The 24325-nt window shown below is 39.5% G+C and overlaps 1 pseudogene; it reads right to left on the bottom strand.

Annotated features, from left to right (window-relative positions):
• Positions 1 to 14367: 14367 nt before the first annotated feature.
• LOC119230564 (eukaryotic translation initiation factor 4E type 2-like) lies at positions 14368 to 15103 on the bottom strand (annotated as a pseudogene).
• Positions 15104 to 24325: the final 9222 nt, after the last annotated feature.

The following is a 24325-nucleotide window of genomic DNA, read 5'->3' as shown; positions in this document are numbered from 1 at the left end:
AAGCCTATATATTTAGAAAATTAATACACTTAATGTCTTGTAGTCCTTTTCATAGAAGAATCATTTATAAAGATTGAAGCTGATTTATTTCCTTACATCCAAGAGACATTTCATGATTATAATACTTGCTTTTGTATTTTGATGTTTTGACATGCTGAATTATTTTTATGTAACTGATATTCATGTTGATGTAACACCTTTGTTTGGTGTTTTGAACAATCAGAAATCTCAACTATATTTTGAAAGCTAACCAGATATTATCATTTTCGAATCAAGAAGACATACACAAACTTTTCTGACCATATTCCTCTCGTTTAAAGTTTTTCCAACTTGTAGTTTTATTGTTATTACTCCCATTTCCTAAGCTGTTAATGAGGCTGAACAATTTATTTTGTGTCTGCTAGTCATGTGTATTTTGCCAGCTTCATTTTGGGCTTCTTTCTACTATTATGTAGCAGACAGAATTCTAAGGTGATCCTCAGACTCCCCACATTCTATAGCGTTCCTGCCCTCCCTTTGAATGTGGGCAGGGACTGTGAATATGATAGGACAGGTACTCCCTTGATTAGGTTACATGATAGAACAAAGATGATGGTCACTTTCACGATTACCTATTGCTAACTATGCTGTATCTGAAACTAGAGCATAAACAGACATGGCATAAAGCAAAGAAGCAGTTACCATTAACTTATAGGGAAACTTTTTTAGGTTTAAAAATTAATCTACCAAATAACACATACCATATAAAATAGCACTAACAGAGTAAAAGCTGGAGTGATATGATAAATTCACAGCTTGTATAAAGTATTTATCACGGGAGGAGCTCAGAGGCGCCACTCTTGCTACTCAGTGTGCATGCTGCCTCTATAAGGGCTCCCTTCAAAACAAATGTTGAATGCTATTTTTGATTTTTGCCTTTTGTTGTGAAAGAAAAAAATCCTCTTAGGATTTCTTGGTACTAATATAGGTCTTTCATAAATATGGTGTGGCAATAGCACCAACTTTCAAAAAGCAGGGATATCTTTATTGCTGTCATAACAGACTGGAGAGAGATGTTCCTGCTGGCTTTGAAGAAGCAGACTGCCACACTTTGACAGAGCCATACAATGTATTGCCATTTGATTATGTCATATATTGTCACCAGGTAATAACCTGAGTGTAGCCTCTAGGAGCTAAGAGTAGTAACAGCCAACAAGAACATGTGGACCTACATTCTATAACTAAAAGGAACTGAATTCTGCCTACAGTGTAAACAAGCTGTCACGAAGACTCCAAGATCCACATGAGAAAACAGCCCTATTTGTTATCCAATAAGGAGCTGCTATGCCACACCCAGACTTCTGACCTGAAGAACTGTGTGCAAACAAATGGGTGTGCTTCAAAACCTAGAGGTTTCTGGTAACAATATATAGCAATGGAAATGAAAGAATAGACATGCTCTTAGAATGTGGGGAATAGTATGGCTAGTGGGCCATGGTGCAATTGTGGATTATGTGGAGGTTTAGGAAGAAAAAAAGGGAGTTCTGATGCCCAATTCCCAGCTGCTCTCTGGAGCTCAGCTACCTACCAACATTTTCTCATAGTTAAATTCCCTCCACTTTAGTTCCCTGATTTCCCTTCAGGAACAATTGTACTGAGCATGACCATTTCCTACTTTAAATAATTTAAACAGACCCTGGTGTTGCCGTTATTCTCTCTGTGTTGCTGGTTCTCAGGCAATAACAACATTTGAGGGTTTTATTTTTAAATAAAAAAATGACATGATTATGTGATTGATATTTACTACTTTATTGAATATCTTGTCTGTTGAATATTTTATATGTATCTTGTATTTTTTTTAAAGATTTATTTATTTATACAAGAACCCAGGTACGGGCCAGAGGCATGGGAGGGTGAGAGGATTCACCAGAGACAGAGCAGGGAGCAGAACAGGCAGGTCTACTGAAATACACTGCTAAGGGGAGCAGTGGGCAAGGCAGGAGAGGTCTGCTTCACCATGTGGGTAGCTCCCTGGCTGGTTGGGAATCAAACCCATGCTGTAAAGGCTGCGGACAGCTTCACAGCACTGCGCTCAACCCGCTATGCCACTGGGGTGGCACTATATGTATCTTTTATTATATTAGCACGAATATGGTTTGGATCTCATATTATAGGGTATGGAAACCTAGTATTGTCTTTTTGGTTTCATTATTACAATCACTAGAGACAGTTACTAATATATCTTCTTACCACTAGAGAACAAAGTACTTACTTTCTATTATTAGTACTAATTAATTGAAATGATGTAGTACCAATAAACAATTGTTTAGTAAATACTAAACAATTGAGTATTTACTAAACCCTGGAAGACATAATGAAGGGACATAAAAATGAGTATGAGTGTAGTATCTGCTTAGGATAGAAACTACCTAGAAATTATCAAGAAGGCAACTGCTTTGAGCGTTCTCAATTTCACTACATATCAATTTGAGTTCTGGCAGGTCCTCTGACTTTTCTGGACTTCAGTTTCTTCTATAAACTGAAGGGACTAATAGATGATCTCAATGTGTGTCTTAAATGTTATAGTGATGGGTTAAGTTACTAGGGACATCAACAGGCACCCTAGACTGGAATTAAGATGCCACAATAATAGAGCTTTATGAGGAGATATTGAATTTCATTAATATTTGATGAAATATACATTAAAAGAAACTTTTGCATGCCTATCAATGGTCAAAAAAAGTACTGATTATATCCAATGTTGGAGATTATGTTGAAGTATTTATAAAGTAAATAATCTCAAATTCAGAGGGTGAGAAGACAATTTGACAGTGTAACACAACTTTCACTATACTTTGTCTTAGTAATTCCCCACTTCTAGGAATTCATCCTATAAAATTACTCTAACTAGTACTCAGACACTTATTTACAAGGGTATTTATTGCAGTGTTGTTAAATTTCCAAACTGGAAACAAAATGAATGTCCATTTGTAGAATATTGGTTAAATATATAACATACTAATCTATTAGAATATCATATTGTTATAGAAAAGAATCAGGCATATCTATACGTATTGATGTGGCGTGGGGACATTATTGAAGAAACAAGGAAATTATGTATTTGTATATATAACATATATATGTGTGACTAAATATATCAGTGTATAAATATTTATATACCAGTGAGTAGCTTTTTATATACAGAAACTAGGAAAACACACATGAAATTCTTAATGAGTAGAATAGGATTCAGAGGGCCAACTTCCACTTTTATATATGTTCTGTGAACATTTTTGAAGAAATATATACTATTTTTATTACAAAAATAATGTAGACAATTTTAATACAACAAATCAAAGAGGAAGCTGTGCACTTGATTACAGGGGATATCAGACGAGAGTTTAGACTTTTGATACATCAGTAAGAATATGGAAGCCTGTGTAAGAGATAGGGTACTGAGATTACATTTGCACCTTTTTTTGAGATAACAAGAAAAGGGCCATTTGTATTTAAAATGCTTGAAGTGTGTTCAGGGAAATGTAACTGGGTAGGGATAAAGATCCAACATGCTAAGGTTGGGAGTGGGAGAAGTAAGTCCATATTGGACTATTTCTAAGACTCAAGGGCAGATGACTGTGGATATAGATTTCCTTGGGGATTTGATGCTTTATTGAACTCAGCTCAAAGGATAGTTATTTTTTCATATAATTATAGGTGTCCTTGATTTCAACTACTCTCCAGGAAGCAAAGATGGCTTCAGAGACTGGTAAATCTCACCCCATAAATCAGAAATTATCCCATATCAAACTTACTTAGAAGTTTGCAGATATATTGTGTAGTATGTTTATATGCAAGTGAGTGGCAGTTTGTGTGTGGCTAAACTGTAGGGTGAAATGAAAAGGGGTTTGTTTGTTTGTTTGTTTTTTTAACCCATTTCTAGTTGTTTACATATACTGGACCCAGAGTCAGAAAATCTTGCGGGGCTTGTATCCTTGTGCTGTTAATTACTAGGTTGATGGCTTCTGGTAAATTGTGTAATTTCTTTGAGCCCAGTGTCCTCAATAGTATAGATATTTTAATAACACCTATTTTATTAAATAAGCTATTTCATAGTAAGTGTTTGATTTTGTACCTCACATGTTGTAAATTTCACAAGATAGTGACTAGTAATAGTCTTTGAACATTTACCATGTAACAATTAATGTGGAAACACATTATTTTAACTCTCACAAAAACTTTAGACATTATACATTTGATTCTTTTCAGACAAGAAAACTTAAACTAATTAGATTTAAATAACTTGCCACAAGCCAGTAAATAGCTTAGTTAAAAAACAAACACAAGTTTTAAAGTTTTTGTTGTATGCTATTTGGTCCTCTCATATTTCTGTCATGAAATCAGTGTCCTAAATTATTTTAAATCATAGAGTTATCAGAGGTAAAGAACTGAAGAAGCAATAACGGCGTTATTCATTCTTAAAATCTGGTAATCTGGGTGGAACTGTTTAATTAAAGTATAAACAATCATCAGTTCAAAGGTGGAAATAAAGATACTGACATCAGTATTTACCAGTATCTGTTAGAAAATATGGGAAGTCTTTGATTCCATTTTAATAAAGGTTATTTATTCATCTCTAAAAATCTGTTTTATACATGTATCCAGATTTTTTAACTAAAGGATGTTGTAGATTCTGCAAAATTTTATACCCTTGCTTTTTCTTGAGAGTGAGAGGGTGAGGAATGGGGAAGCTATTTCAAATATATTTCTTCACTTTGGTGGAAAATGAGTTTTTGAATTGTGCCAAATACAATAGTTATGATCAAACTATGCTTGCATAGAGGGAATTTTTATTCGCTTTTAAAAAAATGATCTTGAGAAAGGAAAAGATTCCTATTTCACTCTAACTATAAATCTCTTCCCACAGAGATTTGTTCTCACATAATGCCCCCTTTTAGAAAATGACACCATATTTTATTGGGGGAACGGTGGGAACCACCATTACCTCCTTGAGCATCTGTCATTCAAATCTACACATTAACGTGGGAGAATTTGGTGCTGAAGAGAATCAAGCTGAGGGAGAGTGAAGGAATGCTTTGTCTTGGAAACTGTGGTACTCTTACCTTCTGTTTGGTAGGGATGTTTGTGTCTTAGAAAAGATGCCACATTCCTAGACAGTGTTTTCTCTACAATATAGGTAAGTGACACTTGGGGAGAAATAACCTACTATAGCAGGGCTTTTTGCTTGGGTTTTCAAAACATCAGTATCATTGCAATAGCGTTTCTGCCTCTCCATTCTAGATCATCATTAATGCTGCTACCACTATGAAATTATAAGTACTTGAATCAGATGGATGTTTTATCATGCTAAGAAGGCAATACCTGAAGAACTCAACGTGGCTGTTTCAGATACCCTAATTCAATTTATTTTGAAGCACCTATTTTTTTTTAGATTTTTTAATTTTTATTTATTTATGCATGCAAGACCTGGGGTGTAGGCCAGAGATGTGGGGGGTGTCAGGTGAGAGGATACACCAGAGACATAGTGGGGAGCAGAACAGGCAGATCTACTGAGATGCACTGCTGAGGGGAGCAGTAGCAGAAGAGACAGGAGAGGTCTGCTGTGCCATGTGGGTTAGCTCCCTGGCCTGGGGTCAAACTTATGCCACAGTGGCTGGCGATGGCTTGATAGATTTTAACTCCTGTGCCACTTGGGAGGCCTGAGGCATTTATTTTGTAATAGTTGTTGAAGCTTCAAAAATGAATAAGGCATAGGCCTTTGCCTTAAGAGCACAAAGCCAAGTGTGATAAAAACAAAAATTTGAATAATAGGGCCTCCCGGGTGGCACAGCATTTGAGCACTGGGCTGTGAAGCTGCCCGCAGCCTCTGCAGCACTGGTTTGATCCCTGGCCACCAGCGAGGGTCGCACATGGCGCACAGACCTCTCCTGTTGCGCCTGCTGCTCCCCATAGCTGTGTGCTTTGTCAGCCTGCCTGTTCTGCTCCCCGCTCTGGCTCTGGTGAATTCTCTCACCCTTCCGCGCTTCTGACTGTACCCAGTGCTTGTATAAATAAATACATAAAACTTTAAAAAAAAATTTAATAATAATTTTCAGTATCATAGAGTTTACACAATAGGATTGTGTAAAGCTTGTGGGTTTGTAGGTGAGGGGAAAAAATCAGATCTTCTGGGGATTAAACGATAGACAAAACTATAGAGAGAATGTTGTCAAGACTAAAGAATCTGAACTTTTACACTCCTGGCAACCTAACAAGTTAGCCTGCTATAGTTATATGGATGCAAGCAGAAAACAAACTCCTGAGTCAAGGGCAAAGTGTGCTTTATTACTTATAGCACTACAAAGAACTTGAGCTTACGTTGGTTGGCTTTGGCTCCTCTTTTTACCAAAGTCTCACAAAGCGTTAATTGTTTGTGGTTAGGGTTAATGGAATGTACATACAGTCAATTGGTGTCACATCTGAGGAACCTCAAGATCAGGAAATCCAAGTCACTTATGATAGGCTGCAAATAGACCTACCCAATCTCTGCATTAGAGGGAGAAATTTTCTTTATTATACTGGACAATAAACAATCCTACTCTGCTACAGAAGGAGAAACTTTATCTTCTAAGGCTCTTTGCTATGTAGATATTATATAGATTTTCTGGAGGAATATTTTTGCTACTTCTACTTGCAATATATGCCAAAATGTGAGCAAGCCATGGAGAATTGTCTCCCCCAAATATCTACCCCTTATTTATATACCATCTTCTAATATTTTCCAATGTGTAAAACTACTTTGATATGAGCTACAGAGACAAAAATCCCTTCAATTTAACTCATACAACATTAAAAAAAAAAAAAACTATTATCAATATGACTCCAAAGGCTAGTCTTCTGTATTGCCCTTGACCTGCTCCAACAGTGCACCAGACTATAAATTCCATAAATTTACCTTATAAACTCAGATGGTTTTCTTCCATATTGACCATTTCTATAGTGACCATTCCATTTGGCCCAAGGCATTAATCCAGGAATAGCAGTATGTACTAGCAAGTTTCCATCTTGTCCTAAGAGGAGAAAATCTAAGCTAATTCTTTCAGCCATTACTTACTTGGTCACCTAATTGAGGCTTACCTGAATGCCTTCCAAGGCTGAGGTATGACGTAGTATAACCTTGAAGGCTGTATAATCACACCTAAGGTGCACTTTATTGTATTTTCATGAGAGAGGGAAGTTAATGCCTGAGTTTCATATACATAGTACAATCCCAAGTGTACATTTGCTACTCATGGAAGAAAAGTGTTACTAGGAACTGTAGTCTCCCCCGAGTATGCACTGCGTACATAGGGCACATGGTGACAGAGCTTTCAATGTGGCTTCCTGGATGGCTGGTGGGCCTTATGAGTCTCACTTCAGTTTGAAAAGTTGTGTCTAGTCCTTGTTTAGGGGAACTGCCTAAGGGAAGTCAGTGCAATCTATTTTGGAAAGAAAGCCAATCTGTGTTGTCAGTGATGGTGGCATTCCTTTACTCCATGGAATTACTGATCAGTAGCTTCAGGAGTAGGTGTGGGGCTGACTTCTGGAGGTAACAAGCATTTTGTGTAGGAAGTACAAGTCTGGATCATCCCCTACTTTATGTGATAGACTGCTCAAAAAGGTTAAGGGGAAGTGATCAAATTATTATCGGATCTGTTTAGCAGGAGATGGCAGATCCAACAGTCACATAAATTTAAGGCACTTGGAAGAGTTTGAGAAGTAGCATCACAGCATTTTCCTTCATAAGGAAATACCCAGAGGTGATTCTAGAAGATAGAGATCATCAATATCTATCTGTCCCTTGTTTCTCCTGAGGTCTAGACATTTCTTCCTGTAGGGTTAATGGAAATTATCAGGTATTTTCTGCCCTCCATCCATTAGCATCAGTGATTGACACCTGTGGTCTTACACACATGCCTGATGGCGGCACCTGGAGTGTGATGTGGGCGGGTGTGAGTGGGGACACCTGAGCCCAGCAACTGAGCCTATCAGGGCAGAGATGCAGCAGAGGATGGGGGTGGGGGGCGGCAGAGGACCGTGGGGCCGAGAGCAGTGGAGAGGTCAGAGATCGGCTCAGAGAGGAAAGGGCGGATAGGGATTCTCAGAGGAGCCCAAGTTGCTGTCTCCCTACTGGCTTGTTTACCCTGACCTGTGAGGACAATGCCAAGGGCTCCATGATTCTCTTTCAAGCTGCCTTACCAATGACAAACCTACCCAGCCTGGGATGGTTGCAGAACACCTCCCCAGGCGGTGAGATTGTTTTTCTCCTTCCACCACCACACAGCAGTGCATTCTATTCTAGATTCTGGTAGCAAGTTTCACCTTCCCCTCCCCCTCACAATTACCCTTTTCCCTGCTCCACCTAGACATTTTATCAAGAAAGGTCAGATGCAAAAACAAGATTTTTATAAAAGTTAAAATATAATTAAATTTCATTCCCTAAGGCCAGTTGGGTATATAGAATGACCATCTTCCAGAGCTATCCACATCCTTATCCCTAGAACCTGTGAATGTGCTCACAATGGCAAAAGGAATTTTACAAATGTGATTATTTTGAGATGGGGATGTTACCCTGGGTTGTCTAAGGACCCTTAATGTAATCAGAAGTATTTTTATAAACAGGGTAAAAGAAATAAATCTATGTGATGCCAGAAGTAGATTATCAATACAAGTATCACTTCAAAAGTTCACCATAAGCCACTTTGCTTCTAGGAAAGACCTACATTAGAACCAGCTTTTTCCAATAAAAGAAAGCCTAAGGGAGTATCCTCATTTACGACAAAGGTGGTAAGCAAAACTAGCATTTAACGCTAGCTTTAAGGCAGTCCTTCTGAGGCACCGCCAAGCTCCTTCCAGGAAAACTACACTTAGCATCAAGCTGCCAAAACTTTGAACACTGCTAACATCTTGCTTTATCTAGATTTAGTTTGTGCAAGTGTAGGGTAAGTAAAATATCAGGCTTTTCTGCCCTCCTGCCATTAGGATTGATGATGGATCCCTGCGGTCCTGAATGCATGCCTGATGGCGGGCACCTGGAGTAGGGTGTGGGCATATGTAAGTGGGTACACCTGGGCTGAGACTAGGCTTAAAAGGGTGGCGTCATAGGGACACCAGCAGAACAGAGAGAAAAGAGCAAAAGAGAGACCCGACCAGAAGGAGAAGAAAGCAGAGGTCATGAGAAAACGGCAGAGAGTCCAGAAAGAGTGAAAACTCGCTGGGGGCTGGGAGGCCCAACAGTCTTCCACCCCCCACCCCCACACACAAAAGCCATAGAGGACCAGGACGACTCCTTCGCTCGTCTGCTCAGATAATAGAGATCCTGCACTGTCCCTTCCTGCCCATACACAAGATAGGTTCTAAGGCATCAGAAAACCCTAAGAGCGCCGGTAAGGGTGTTAACAAACACAATGACAAATGGCTGGAAGGTGAAGGCATCCAGAACCAAACATGAAGCGACTTGTGTGAGATTTTTACCGTGATAGACAGTGCTACAATGATTGCAGAAAGGTATGAGTTTACTTTTAAAAGGGCACATAGGTTTAGGAAAAGTTTGCACAATGATTTCAGTGCCTTGTAAAGATTTTGTAGGATGAATGAAGTTGGTTGGACTTTTACGCCATCGGCCTCTTGTGCTATCACCTGTAGCCTTGATCTTGTTAACGTTGAGGGCGCGTGGGGGTGGGGCCCCTGTGCCTGATTATGGACCCCTGAGCATGAGTGTGCGCATGTGCAAGTGTGCACACCTGGAGGCTGGGGATAGAGGGGCGGCTTACTCAGAGACTGCTATCGCGGGACAGAATGGTTATGAGAGGGCAAGTGATGGCTACGGGAGAAGAGACCATGAGAGAATCGCAGAAAGAAAAGCCTTAAATATTCACAGGGGGCTCAAGTCACTGTCTCCCTGCCGCCTTGTTTCCCCTGCTTACCATTATAACCTGTGAAAATGATGCCAAGGGCTCCAAAATTCTCCTTCAAATTGCTAGAACTGATGGTGAACCTATCCGGCCTGGGATGTTTGCAGAACAGCTGTATGACAGAAAATGCATGAGACTAAGCAGTTCAGAATACTGTTGTATTTCAAGCCTTCAACGCCAGTTAAGTTGGCCACAGCAGCTGATGAACCTCCTTTGACACTGAGGCAGGCAGGTATAGAACAATGTGAAGGTGTTAGTGACCTAGCCTGCCCCGACGGATTCAGAAGATGATCAGATGTTAATAGATGGCCGCCTCTTCTCTCTCCACCGTCTCCTGTGCTTCCCACCACCCCAACTCTGACATCTCACCCTGAACTCGCAGCCCTCCGGTAAGCTTCACATTTGTGGTGACACTTCATTGCATATACTTTATTTCTGCTTTATGTACAGCTGTGTGTTTCTGTTATCATTCCTGCTTTGACTGTGTTCGTGTTACTTTAGGTTTTATGTGTTATTTGGTATGACTTGGTAGGTTTTTTTCTGTGAATGCTCAGAATGTTTTCTATGTAAACCAGTGGTAATTGCTTCTTTTCTTTGTGCCATTTTGACTTGTGAAGGCTTTCACAAGAACACTCTACTTTCAGAGAGTAGAGGAGGCCTGTACTCCACAGCTGGGTTTGAAGGTGGACAAAAGGGGTCACTAACTCAAGAATGCAATAGCCTCCAGAAGCCTGAATAAGTAGGGAAAAAATTCCCTAGAAGCTGTAAACCCAATTTCAGACCTCTAGAATTACAGATAGATAATACATTTGTGTTGCTTTAAGCCACACATCCAGGCAGCAATGCTTAGATGTTTCTGTGCCTCAGTTTTCACTCGTCTCATCAGAGAATGGGCCCTCATGTAGAGATGTGGATTGTTTAATCAGAAGCCATGATTTGCTTTTACATTTCCTAACCCCAGAAAGGGGTGTTTTTAATCTTCCAGTCTGTAATTTTCCAAGTGGCAGTCCAAACATTAATGTCACCAACCTAGCCTACTGATCAGTGAAAATATTACAGGGCTTATCAAGGGGAATATTGCCCACAGGTCAGAGTCTTACCACTGAGCAGACTGACCATAGCTAGTTTTGCTTCTGCATAGCTGATACTCTGACTGAATATCTGTCCGGTGGACACCATTGAGTTTCAGCTGGGTGGAGCTATCCAAATACCAGGCTTGACATTTAGGTGAATTGACATTCCACCGAATTAGTGACTTTGCTTTATAGCAGAGTGGGAAATAATTCCCCCCAGGCATGGCTGCCACTTTTTCACACATCAAGATGCCATTGGAACCAACACTATTGTGTTTTTAAATATACTGTTTCCTTTTGGCAATAAGGCTTACTGAACTGTCCCCAACTTCTTAATTGAATCAAAATTAACCTATCTCAGAATGGTGGCAACTCATGAGCATCCGTGGATCAGCCATTGAGTTTCAATAAGAGCCCTCTGTGAAGCCAGGAGTAAAAATTAGCCATCTCAGGGAAGTAAGGACTCCAAGACGTACTTCTGGGCAGAGGTTGCCTCTGTTCTAGAGACTCTACTTGACGAAATCCTCAGTCTCGGAAACTTGAGTCAGGATGGAAACTCCTCAAGGCAAAAGAGTGTCACAACTTGTCGGACACTTCCCCAGGCAGTGTTTTAGTTTGGGTCCCCCTTCAAAAGATGCTTTTTTGTGGGTAACAAATTCAGGAAAACCAAGTAGAATGCCCGAGTGAAGCATATAATACCTTTCCCAGTACCTAATAAAGTGCTGGGCTTCTCTTATGTTGATGGGGGGTCCAAGAAACAGCTTGACACTCAGCCCATTTAAAGCCAGAGTCATCAGTGGTGCCCCACACTCTTCCCTCATCTCCTACTTTTCATTCTCCTCGTGCTGCCCACACCACCCTCATGTGGCTTGTGAAGTATCTGGCGTGTGTTCTCCTCAATCACTGTTCCCTCTCTCTGATATGCTCTTCCCCAAATAGCCACAGGTTTTCTGCCTCACTCCCTTTAAGTCTCTGATCACATGCTGCTCTTAATAGTTTTCTCCACCATGGCTTCACTCCACAGCACGCCATAGCTCCCTTGCCTGCTTTACTTTTCATCACAGCACTTTCCCACTAAGTACATTTTCATCACCATGTATATATAAAAATACATATTTAAAGTGTGTGTGTGTATAATGTGTATGTCTGTTTTGATAGATGCAGTATATATAGGGTGTATATGTGTGTGTATTCATCTCTTCTACATAGTGTCATCTTTCTCCACCAACTTGTAAGCAATGCAGTTCACTTGGTACTTAGAAAAATGCTAACACTCTGAATGAAAGATATACAAGAGTAGGCAAGGAAGCAAGCATCTTCTATGCTGGAATTCAGGGTTTGCTGTTGTGTCATGTAGAACCTTCTGGGTGGAGGGTGGGAGACTAGATAGAACATAGAGAAACAGCAGCCTTACACATTGTAAATACCACTACTGAAAAAGATTGACGAATGTGGGGAGGCAGCCATGCCGTGCGCCTATTCTGAGTTACTGTCTCCTTTTGTATCGGTAAAATGTGAGTTCTCGGAGAAAAACTGCTTCTTTACTGTTTCTCCCACCTCCTCAAGTAGAACCAAAGCCTTAGAGAAGATACTAAGAGAAGGAAAAGCCAGGCTATGTGCCTACCTGCCTGGGCACAGTGGAAGTAGGTCAATGGTTACAAGAACATGGGGAGGATTCCAGTGTGGAGGGGAGGACCCCCTGGCCTGCTGCTCTGGGTGTATCTCTGGAACATGGAAGGGGAGGTTTGATGGTCTGTGTCACCTGAATTGTCCTCGGATTTCACATCTGATTCACTTCCTTTTTGTTTTTCAAGTAATAAATGGCCAGATGTCAAGCTTTCTGTTACTTATCAGCCAACACCATCTCTCCTTCTTTAGTGAGATGAGGGGCTGCTGCTGCCATTGCTGTCTCACTGGGGTGTTTTGCCAGCTATGGGCAAGGTTATATGATGATATAGTGAGTCCAAACTAGTCGCTTCTTCCAGTCCGGAGTGCTGGCTGCCTAGCAGATATCATTTCCAAGCAGAAAGTGATGAGCCATGTGGTTATGAATCACCAGGTTATGAATCCTCTCTCTTCTTGAAGAGGTTGAAAAACAAAAAAAAACTTATCCTGAATGTTTTTTCATCTATTTACTATTTTACTATTCTTTTTTAAGATTTATTTATTCATGCATTCAAGAACCGGGGTATAGGCCAGATGTGCAGGTGGAGGAGAGGATTCACCAGAGACAGAGTGGGGAACAGAACAGGCAGACTGACTGAAATACACTGCTGTGGGCAGCAGCGGGCGAGACAGGAGAGGTCTGCCACACCATGTAGGTAATCTCCCTGACCGTCTGGGATCGAACCCACACTGCAGGGGCTGCAGACAGCTTCACAGCACTGGGCTCAACCGCCTGCACCACCAGGGTGGCCCACTATTTTACTTTTGACATTTTAAAAACACTGTTACTTGCCAAGTGTCCTACCTTCTTTGTTCAACATCCCTCCTCAGCCTTCCTCTCTTTCCTGTTTCCCAGTCCTACAGATGTTTGTGAGTTATCTTCAGAAGTGACCAATGACTTTTTGAAATAAAGAACCTCTTTGCTGTCTTCACATTCCAAGAGTCAGGCAGCCCAAGGTTCCCTCTGCAGGCACCACATACCTGTCTGCTTTGGTATAAGGTGGCAGACATTTTAAATATAGTAAATAATAAAGATTATAGGAATCAAAATGCATTTGTGAAACAAAATGACAGTAAGTATAACTCCTAAATCTTTCAAATGCCATGCAGCTCAGCTACAGTTTTCAATTTAACATTCATAGCCAGCTCTGACTTGATTGCAATTCCTCTTGGCACTGGCCAAATAACACCTTTTATTTAGAAACTACTTAATTATCATAACATTACCCACACCATCCCTAATAAAATACAGAAATGAAGGAAAATATTTGCAAGAAACAAACTGTAGTGAAATAAATGACCCTTTCCCTGGTGGGTGGGTTACAATTTATACTGTTTTGGCCTTTTGTCAAGATTCACAACTTTTATGAACTCATATGCACATCATTGCTATTAACTAATCTCACATTAAATGAAAACTAACTTCTTTTAGGACTATCCATTATTAGAGCCATCCATGTATTTAATGTGATGAGAAAATATTGTGTCATAGAGGTCAGCTGTGTTGTGCTTTGTTTTATTTTTTCTTTATTTAGCCCCATTTACTAAGTGATCTCAGCTGTTGTTTGTAGCTACCCCATGTCAGTCTGTTCTTATAAAATGCTCTTCCAACTCTTCTTGCCCAGCACAGAAGGATCTCCCAGGTAGCATGCTAACTCAACAAGAGACTCCCACGAAGCCAGCCTCAATGACGATGCTGTCTAGACAGGGAGCTTGTCATGCATGTTCAACCACAATTTCCAGAGGTTTTGAAAAAAGTGACTTTGAGGATCCAGCCTGCCTGGTGTTTTGATGCGGTTGGTGTGGGTTTTGTGTTTCATAATGGTGTTGGGAAGAAGGTTAAGCATTCACCAGAGTGTCCTGTGGTTGCATGGTTGCTGGCAGTCTTATCCCATATGCAAATAACATCCTCCTAAAATGAGATAAATGCCACAGCCCTACAGGTCTCTTTCCCACCCATGACTTGTTCCCCTAACTTGGCCAAGATGAGCTTCTCCCAGCAAGGGGATGCTAAGCCCTTGCACAGTTGAATGATATACTTACCTCCGTTTTTATTTGCATCATCTTCCTAAATGGATATAATTCCTTCTTTGAAGAGATGTAAGTCACTGTGGCCTGTCAGTGCAATGTACCATTTCGGCCACACCATTTAGGACATGCCATGTGGCTGTAAAACCTCTTAGAATTGCTTCACACAGACCAAGGTGCCAATCTTTTTGATATTCTATTCATAGCTCTGTGAGCTGATGGGATGATGGGGCTTCTCCTGGAATATCAGAAAGTGCAGCTGTGCTGCAGAGGATGCTCTGCTCGTCCAGGGACAATACCCTTCCTCTTGCTGCTGCTCTGGTTCTTGTATCATTCTATTTTTTCCTTCTCACCATCTTTCTGTCTACTGTTTTCTTCAGTTTTAATTACACTGAACTTGTTTTTCATCCCCTTGCTGTTGCCCAGGTGTGTTGTGGTTTGAATTTCAGTTCTTTTATTACACGTCTTAATATGACTTTGAACCAGTTGCTTAATGTCTTAAAGTCTCAGTTACATTGTATCTAAAATGGTAATGAAAAGTGACTGTCATTGTATAGGATATTGTGAGGATTAGATGAAATAAATAATGTGCAGCGCTAGAGAAGACACTGCTAGTTGTCCACAAAATCCATTCTTCCTTTCCTCATGGACCAAATACTGCATATTATTTTCTGTCTTCCCTTGTGACTATATGTGACTGTGGGATTAAATTCTTTCCAGTGGAATGTGAACAGCAGTAGTATGTGCCACTTTTGCGCTCAGGCTTTAAGACAGTGGGTCTGCTATCTGCATGTTATATTTCTTCTTCCTTCTGGAAAGAACCGAGACATGTGGCACCTTTATGTTTTGTCCATGCAGATGGTAGTGTCCTCCACTCTTGATGGCAGATGTGTATCTTTAGCTCTGGACCCCTTGTTGATTCTTGTAGAGGAGTCCAGCCACCTACCCTAGACATCTTGTATGAGTGTTACAGTTTCAAATTGTCAGAGAATTATGGTCTTTTCCCCTAACTAGGTGTTAAGTATAATATCCAGTTAGTCATAGCTATCCAAACACCATAGTTATTTTATCAATTTCCTTATCAGACTATGCTTTCCTTGACGAAATGTTCTAATGTATTTTGCATCCTACACAATGTTTAGCACAAGGCCTACACATAGCAAATTTGTTGACAATTTGTTATTGAATAAATGAAGTTCCTAAGAGTAAATCAGTTTATAATATTCAGCATGTGAAGTCCTTATATATTCTTTTCTTTCTATTTTCATATATGACCCTTATGGTTTCCTTTTCTTGACACAGGCTGTTTGAAGGCTAGAATTAATTATTTTTTATGATTCAGGTTTTGTAAATAAAGGTAGTACTTGGCAGCAGAAATGTACCCTGCTCTGACGTGATGTATTCTTCCTTAAAATTCAATAAACCCTTAGGAAACTAGGAATTCCATCTTCCAGATGAACTGCTTATATTATGGGTAACAATGACTATGATTTTCTGGAGAAATTAAGTAGGTAGTAAAAATGCTCAGGAAAGTTGCCATGAATTTAAAAATAATCACTCGTAATTTAGAGTTCATCATCCTCGAGCATTATTTCTTGAGATAGGCTTAGGTCATTATTAAGAATGTGCTTCTTCTTGCATTAGAAACTAGATAAAAAGGGACAGTGGTTTATGACAGCTATATACTTGATGAGATATTAAAATTTCACACTGCAGCAGGAGCTCAAGAGGATATCTGAAACATGTCCTTTCTAGGTGTTTCTGTGGTGTGGATTCTGGTCTGGGTTATAAATTGGAGTGAATCCATTACCATTTTTATAACCACTTTATGTACCTGTATGTGCACAGGATATAATTAACATGGATGGTCTTAGGGAAATAGTAACTAATTGATTTTTAAACTTCAAATCACATAGGATAATCCAATAGTGGCAAACTAGTTGATTTTTATTTTACCTGGGATAATATTATCCTCCTGGCTCTTTGTCTTAGGACTTAGAGCTATTTGAGTTGAAATTCCAACCTTGACACTTTCTAATATGTGTCCTTGGGAAAGTTACTAAGTATTTTTTGAAGTTTAGCTTCCTTCAAGTTTAAAATGACTATAGCATCAGTAACTATTCCTAGCATTATTGTGAACATTAAATGAGATAATTCCCATAAACCTTTTAACAATGCCTAGAATTTAGTAATTGCTCTAAAACACTTTTATTTATTCACAGTATTGTCTTTCAAAGTATGGTCCCTAGACCATTCTAAAAATCACTTGGAAATTGGTTGGAAGTGCACACTCACTCCGGGGTGTGTGTGTGTGTGTTTATAATGAAATCAGTGTGGAGCTTGATATGTGTTTTAACAAGCCCTACAAGTAAGTACGATGCTTTCTAAAGTTTGAAAACCACTCCCTGATCCTAATGGTTTCCCATTTTGGAGCTTCTATTTTTTAATCCATAATACATTTCTGTAATCAACATATGATGCTCACAAACTGCTCTCCTCCTTTTGAAAAGATCATCCTAATTTTCCATTATGGAAAACACTTCTTCCCAGTTCTTTCTAGGTGGTTGAATGGGGCCATTCCTAATCCTGATCCCAATCCCTTCACATTGAGATCATATTCTAGCATTAAGTCCATCAATGTATTCATCCTTCAGGCCACAATTATTACTTCAAGTATGGACAAGTGATCTAATTCAGGGCAATGGAAGTCCAATCACAGAATTTGACTGGAGTTACTGGGAAGATAGAAGCTCCCCACCTTTGGAGTTGCTCTGAGGAACATGTGAATATGAAATTTACCAAAAAAAAAAAAAAGGAAAAAAAATAAGATTATAGAAAAGTGCCAAATCAGAGAACATTACAGCCAAAAGAAACTCATTGTTGGTGACATTGATTAAATCCTTAAACTCAGTCATGCATGAAGGTCTTCCCCTGGCCATTACAGACAAAAATAATTATGTCTCTTCCACCTCTCCAAATTACTTGAACATCTTGTCTTATTAGAAAATCAGTTTAGTATATTTTATTTTATTTTTTATTTTTTTAAAGATTTATTTATTTATGTTAGAACTGGGCTTCCCGCTCAGAGGCGTGGGAAGGTGAGACAATTCACTGGAGAGAGGCGGGGAGCAGAACAGGCAGACAGACCGAAAACACTGCTGAGGGGAACAGCGGGCGAGGCAGGAGAGGTCTGCGACACCATGTGGGTTTCCCCCTGGCTGGTGTGGAATTGAACCCACGCTGCTGAGGCTCGGATAGCTTCACAGCGCTCAATCTGCTGTGCCTCCAGAGAGGCCCTTAGTATTATTTTAAAATAAACCCTGATTAATAAACTTTCATGAGATCTAGGAAAGGGTTAAAATGTATATAAAACTACTTACTGGGTAAGTCTAGGTCATCTCACAGGCAGACACTAAGATAGCACTACACATATAAGAAATTTATTAGGGGAAATGACTGTGAGGGATAAATGGGTAAGAAATAAAAGGGAAACTGGGAGAGTCATATGAATGTAGTATAAATCTAACCCTTATGAAAAGGAGAGAGGAAAGGAAGGTTGTGTGGAAGAATCTTAGACTGCAACATAGTTCTAAGAAAGTCCCTGAGCCAAAGCCACCCAGCAAAGGTGTTTCCCATCTTCCAGTAATGGACCCATGTCAATATCTAGCCATGGCCAATTACTGGTTAGGAGAAGCCTATGGGAAATGTGGCCTCCATGTGTTGGCAGTGATAAATTTCAGAGTTCAATAGTCAACACCCAGATCAGTCATGCTCCTAACAGACTAGAGATCTGAGAAACACATTTTCATGATTATGACAAAATGCCCAGAACAGCAATTAGAATTAGTATTAGTTGATAAGGGCTTATAATTTTTCCAATTATTTATTCTTCTAAAAAAAAATCCTCAAAATTTTGCATACTCCTCTCTACTGGCTTACCCCTTCTATTTTTTGTTCCAATTATGAGTGAATCCTGGGTCTCTTTCACCAGTCACATGTTCTAAATATTGCAGACTAATAAAGCAAAACCAACCATACTGACCCAGCAGAAAGCAAACTATTCAACAAATCATTTATTGCAAATGCCACTGAGATGCCCTTAATGCATAACTTCCAGGTGTACTGATTTTGTCAATATTACACTTGGAATAAAGTAAGCACAGGTTAGCTGAGAGTATGGGCTACTCCAGCTCTTATTTTAATGGAGTATAATTTCCACACATTCTAACTCTAATTTGCCTTGCTATGACTCTTAGTTAATAGTTGTGCATAGAGTTAAATAACTTTTAGGGCTAGAAAATACAGTTACAAATTCCTGGATATTCACATTTAGCAAGACCCATCCAGGCCATTTTCTACTTTTCTTCCTTTGGCTGAGGAATTGAGGATTAGTTGAATTGTAACTAGATGAATTGTAACTAACAGATTTACTCAGTAAAAGTTCTGAGGTTTCATGAAGTGCTAAAGAAGAAAAATGTGAATTACTGTTATTAGGAAAGGACATTGTAGATGACATATTTGAATTCATTAAAGATATATAAATAAGATTGATAGTACTCTTTACATATATTCATCAAGGGTGCCAGTTACTATTGTACTATAAATAAAGCTTAATGGTTTTGGAGTTCTATTTCCCAAGTAGAGAGCTTTTGATTCCTAAGGTAACATAGGACCAAGTAGGTCCAATATAAATGTGTTTAAATCTAGGTGTGGTCTTCCTCCAGTACCCTATTCTCCAGGGTTGAGAAGATTTCCCTTTGTATAACTTCAGTTTTCAGTTCTCTGAGCCTTAGTTTTGAAAACCCTCTTTAAAAGCTCTAAGTTTGTGTCAGATTGGAAGTCGGGCAACCCAATTACCTCTCCCTGGTTCACTCTTTAATCTTCTTACTCATTTTTTAGAATTTCTAAAAGACTTAGTCTCACTTTGTCATTACTCAGGTGCACCAGTCAGGTTATAAATGTCCCAGCCCTGGCTGTGGTGAATTCTGAGGTTCCCTGCACAGTTAACTAGAATAACCCAAAATTTAGGCTAAAATAAGGATAGCAACACCTGAACGTAGTCCTAAAGGAGAGGAGCTTTGGCACTGAGGGCCAGAACACTGGCTAGTACTGGCAATTTTATTCCAAAAGTCAAGGAACAAAGCTGGATTGCGATATGAGATAGTACTTGGCTGAGAGCCATAGATGCAAGACAAATTTGAACTTGTTGGATTCTGCCAAGCCAAGAAGCAACACCAACACCGTAGGTCCTGGGACAAGATGGAGTAGGGGTTTCAGAGTCAAGTGTTAACTGTAGATTGGAGTAAGGTCGAACAGACTGTAGGTGAGGCCCAATAAAACAGAGTCTGCATGGATTTCTGTGATAGATTATCCTTAGTTCCTCAATATTCATAGATAAATGTATGGCATATGTGTATTTGGGTGGACTTAAAGGACCACAGACATGTATATACTCCATCTTAGACGTGCTCTCCCCATCTTAGGTTAAACCATTAAGATCAGTTACTGGAGGGATAAATTTAAGTTCTATGTTTTGTAATTTGTTAAATTCCATGGGATTTAATCTGAGAGAAGTAACTCAAGGTGTAGTTTCAAATTTCTGGGCATATATAGTCCTTATTTTTAGTTGAAAATCTTGTTATCTATCAAGGAGAATCATGCAAAATAGAGATTTCAAGAAACAAAACTTACTCTGAAGTCTGCAGAAAGTGCTTACCTTTTTTTTTCCCCCCCCCTAGCTAGTGTAATTAAGTAGTTAAGAACATGAATTTAGGAGCTAATATGCCTTGTGTTGAATCTCAGTTTTGCCAGTTACTAGCTATACATGACTTTGAGCAAGTTTTCTAACCTCTTTTGGCCCTAATTTCTGCATTTAAAAGTGAGAATAAAAGTAGTACCTATGTAGAAGACTTGCTATGACTTTTAAACAAATGACTGCAAATAATGTTCTTAGAGCAGAGACTGATATATAGAAGTGCTCATCAGTGTTAGCTGTAACTATTATTCACTCTTTAGCACTTGGACATTTTGAGTAGGGCATTTAAGGGCCAGAATTCATTCTTGAAATTTAAAACTTTATGGTAAACTCAATACACACAATACTTCTCCAGTTAGAAACTCAGAATTCTGCTCCCTAAGACTTCATGGAATCCAAGGGCAATGAGGAGCACAGTTTGAAAACTACTGAGCTGTAAATATTCAGACCTACTTTCTCCATAGATACTCACTGGTTCCAGGAATAGAAACTATAGTGCCTGTGTAGTTTTGTTGGATCTTTGAGTGTGGACCAAGGACATAATAGTAATAGGACTTATTTGATACATGGCTATGCCTTCATTCATGTGATGGTTGTGTAGCACAAATAACCACCTATTGTGTAAAAGTGTTTCAAACATGATGAAGTACTTTTACCAAAAGGTCATAAACAGAAGAATGACTTAGATTTCCAGGTTAATGCAAACACACACACACACACACACACACACACAATATCAATAGCTAATTGATAAGACTGGCATCTGGACAGTATGTTCATGCTTACAACAGGGCTTGGGGTATACTTGTGAGATATTTCCCCAATTAAATCACTATTATGAACACAAGCTCAACAGTAATGGTTCTTATAGATATAAATCTTTACCTTCATGGAGCTCACTTTCTGGTGTCATTGTAGCACTTTATTTTTTTTTTTTTAAGGCTAGCAATACATCCTGGAGATTTTCCCATGTAAGTATATGGATAAAACCCGGGTCTCTTCTTTATTTTCAACTTTATTGACTTGCCAGTTGCCTACACAACTATATTTATGCTATGTGATATAAGTGAAAGTGAAAGACTTAGAAGAAGTTTTCACTCAAAGAATATAAGTAACCAGGGCCTCCTCTGGTGGCGCAGCGGTTGAGCGCTGGGCTGCGAAGTTGCCCGCAGCCTCTGAAGCGCCAGTTCGCCCTCAGCGAGGGTCCCACATGGCGTGCAGACCTCTCCTGCTGCGCCTGCTGCTCCCCTCAGCAGTGTATTTCGTTGGTCTGCCTGCTCTGCTCCCCGCTCTGGCTCTGGTGAATTCTCTCACCCTCCCATGCTTCTGACTGTACCCAGTGCTTGTATAAATAAATAAGTAAATCTTTTTTTTTTTTTTTAAAGAATATAAGTAACCAAAGAAAACGGACTGGAAAAGCACAACAAAAATAATTCTTTGACTCTTTGAAATATATAATGGGTACCAGAGGGTATAGCGGAGGGAGGGAGAAAAGGAGAGGGGCAGGAAAGGATTGAGTGTTGGCACATTTGCATCTTTAACATCGAGGGTTGAGCAGTTCAAGGCTCAGGGAAGTTTTTCAGATATCTTTTAGGCATTCATCAAATAAGTAGAATCATGGATTAATGAGTTTAAATGACTCAGGAAATATTTTATCAAAATTCTTTATTTTGCAAAAGGAAAAAACAAAGGCCAAGAGAATTGAATTGCTTTGCTGAAGTACATACCAGTGTAGACCAAAACCCAGATCATCGTTTTGTGTTTATCTCATGGCTGTTTATTTTCTCTTAAAGTCAGACATACTTTACAGTCTTCGGGAGCCCTGCTTCAGTGCCACTTTAGCATCTTTCTTAAATGTCTAATATCTGGCACTTACTCTTCTGGGAGCCCATCTATTACATTTTTATTGACACATTTACTTGTTAACTCATTTCTTCCTTGACCACATATTTACTTAATGCATACTCCCTAAGTTCAGGTCATATTTTACAAAATCTCTGCTTTGCCAATGAAATACCAAGATACCAACATTGGATTTATCCATGTATTCATAAACTGTTGGTAAAAGCTAGGTACTCTGTTGGGCATTGATAAGGCAAAGATGAATGTTATTCTTTACTCTCAAAGAATTCTTATGCATTCTAAGAGGTAGAGACATGTAAATCACATATACAATCTGATATAAGTACAATAGGAGCTATGGGGACAGAGGGAGAACTACTAGTACAAGGAGAGACATCTTTGTTGAATAGGAGCCACTGACTGTGGGACCTGAAAACTGAGTAGGATTGTCCATGTTGGGAGACAGGAACAGGGAGCTAATTCACTTAATTAGCTAATTCACTTAATTAGTATCTGCAATCACATATACACACAAAATGTCATGGCACGCTTGGGAAGCTATGAAGTATTTGGAATTTTTCTCAGCATAGTTTCTTTGAACCCTGAGATAATAAGAATTTGTAGATGGGACCCATAGGGTCAACAAAGAATTTGACTTGATTCTGAACACAACAGGGAAGTTCTGAAGGAAACCAATAAATGATGTGATTACATATGGAAATAGTAGAAAAAAATGATAGATATTCATGTATCGAGCAGTAAGAGGTACAGATCTGGTAGGACGCTGTTGGATTGGAGAGAAGGGGGTGTGTGAGACACGAGAGCAAAGGTTGCTAACTGACCACCCCTGATACACATAGAACGCAGAGTTGCATTTTATGTTGCTCTACAGTGGAATATTATATGCAATAGGTATTTTTTTAAATTCAAATTATGACCAAAATGAAAATGCATACATTGTGCAAAAATGAAAAATGATGTAAGAATTATATAAAATAGGGCCTCCCTGGTGGCACAGCGGTTGAGCACTGGGTTGTGGAGCTGCCCGCAACCTCTGCAGCGCCGGTTTGATCCCCGGCTGCTCCCCGGCCACCGGAGGAGGGTCCCACATGGCGCGCAGACCTCTCCTGCCGCCCGCTGCTCCCCTCAGCAGTGTACTTCAGTCCTTCTGCCTGCTCTGCTCCCTGCTCTGGGTCTGGTGAATTCTCTCACCCTCCCACAATTCTGACTGTACCCAGTGCTTGTATGTATAAATAAATAAATAAATCTTTAAAAAAAAAGAATTATATAAAATAAAATATATTAAAAAATAAAATTAAAAAATTAAAATACATGAAAATAAAAAAATAATAAAATTCAACTTAATTGCCATAAAATCAGATTTCACACAAAAACCTGAATTTTCATATGTTTTTGGAAAATTAGAGGAAACACGTAGTTCAAGTTATTAGTGATTTTTCCTGGTAGATGAGGAATGTGTTCTCGTCATAGCTCTCTCTGATTCTCTCTCCTGTGTCTGCAATAGTGGAACACAGTGTAAATAGCCATACACTGGGCCCTCCCTGGTGGCACAAGGGGTTAAGCATAGCACTATGAAGCAATCCACAGCTACTGCAGCATGAGTTCAATCCCTAGCCAGTGAGGTAAACCACATGGCACAGTAGATCTCTCCTGTCTCGCCTGCTGCTCCCCTCAGCAGAGTATTTCAGTCAATCTGCCTGTTCTGCTCCCCACTCTGTCTTTGGCAAATCCTCTCACCCCTCTGCAATCTCTGGCCTACAGCCCAGCTCTTGTATGCATAAATAAATAAATGTAAAAAAAAAGCCGTACACTATGGGACATGTTTGTCACCTGAGGTCATTTCCACAAAGGGAGACTCTCCTGAACTTAAAACCAGTTGTTCTCACCAGCATTTACTTTCTAGTGATTTGCAGGCATAGGTCTTCTGGCTGGGATCTTCTGATACTGTAGACATTTCCTTGGGATCTTCTGAGATTATAGTCATCTTTGAATTCAGTTTTCTAAATCATGGC

Source organism: Talpa occidentalis, unplaced genomic scaffold, assembly GCF_014898055.3.
Source record: "Talpa occidentalis isolate TD23 unplaced genomic scaffold, MPIMG_talOcc4v2.1 talOcc4.7, whole genome shotgun sequence".
NCBI classification, from domain to species: domain Eukaryota; kingdom Metazoa; phylum Chordata; class Mammalia; order Eulipotyphla; family Talpidae; genus Talpa; species Talpa occidentalis.
This window is presented reverse-complemented; position numbering and strand designations above follow the sequence as displayed.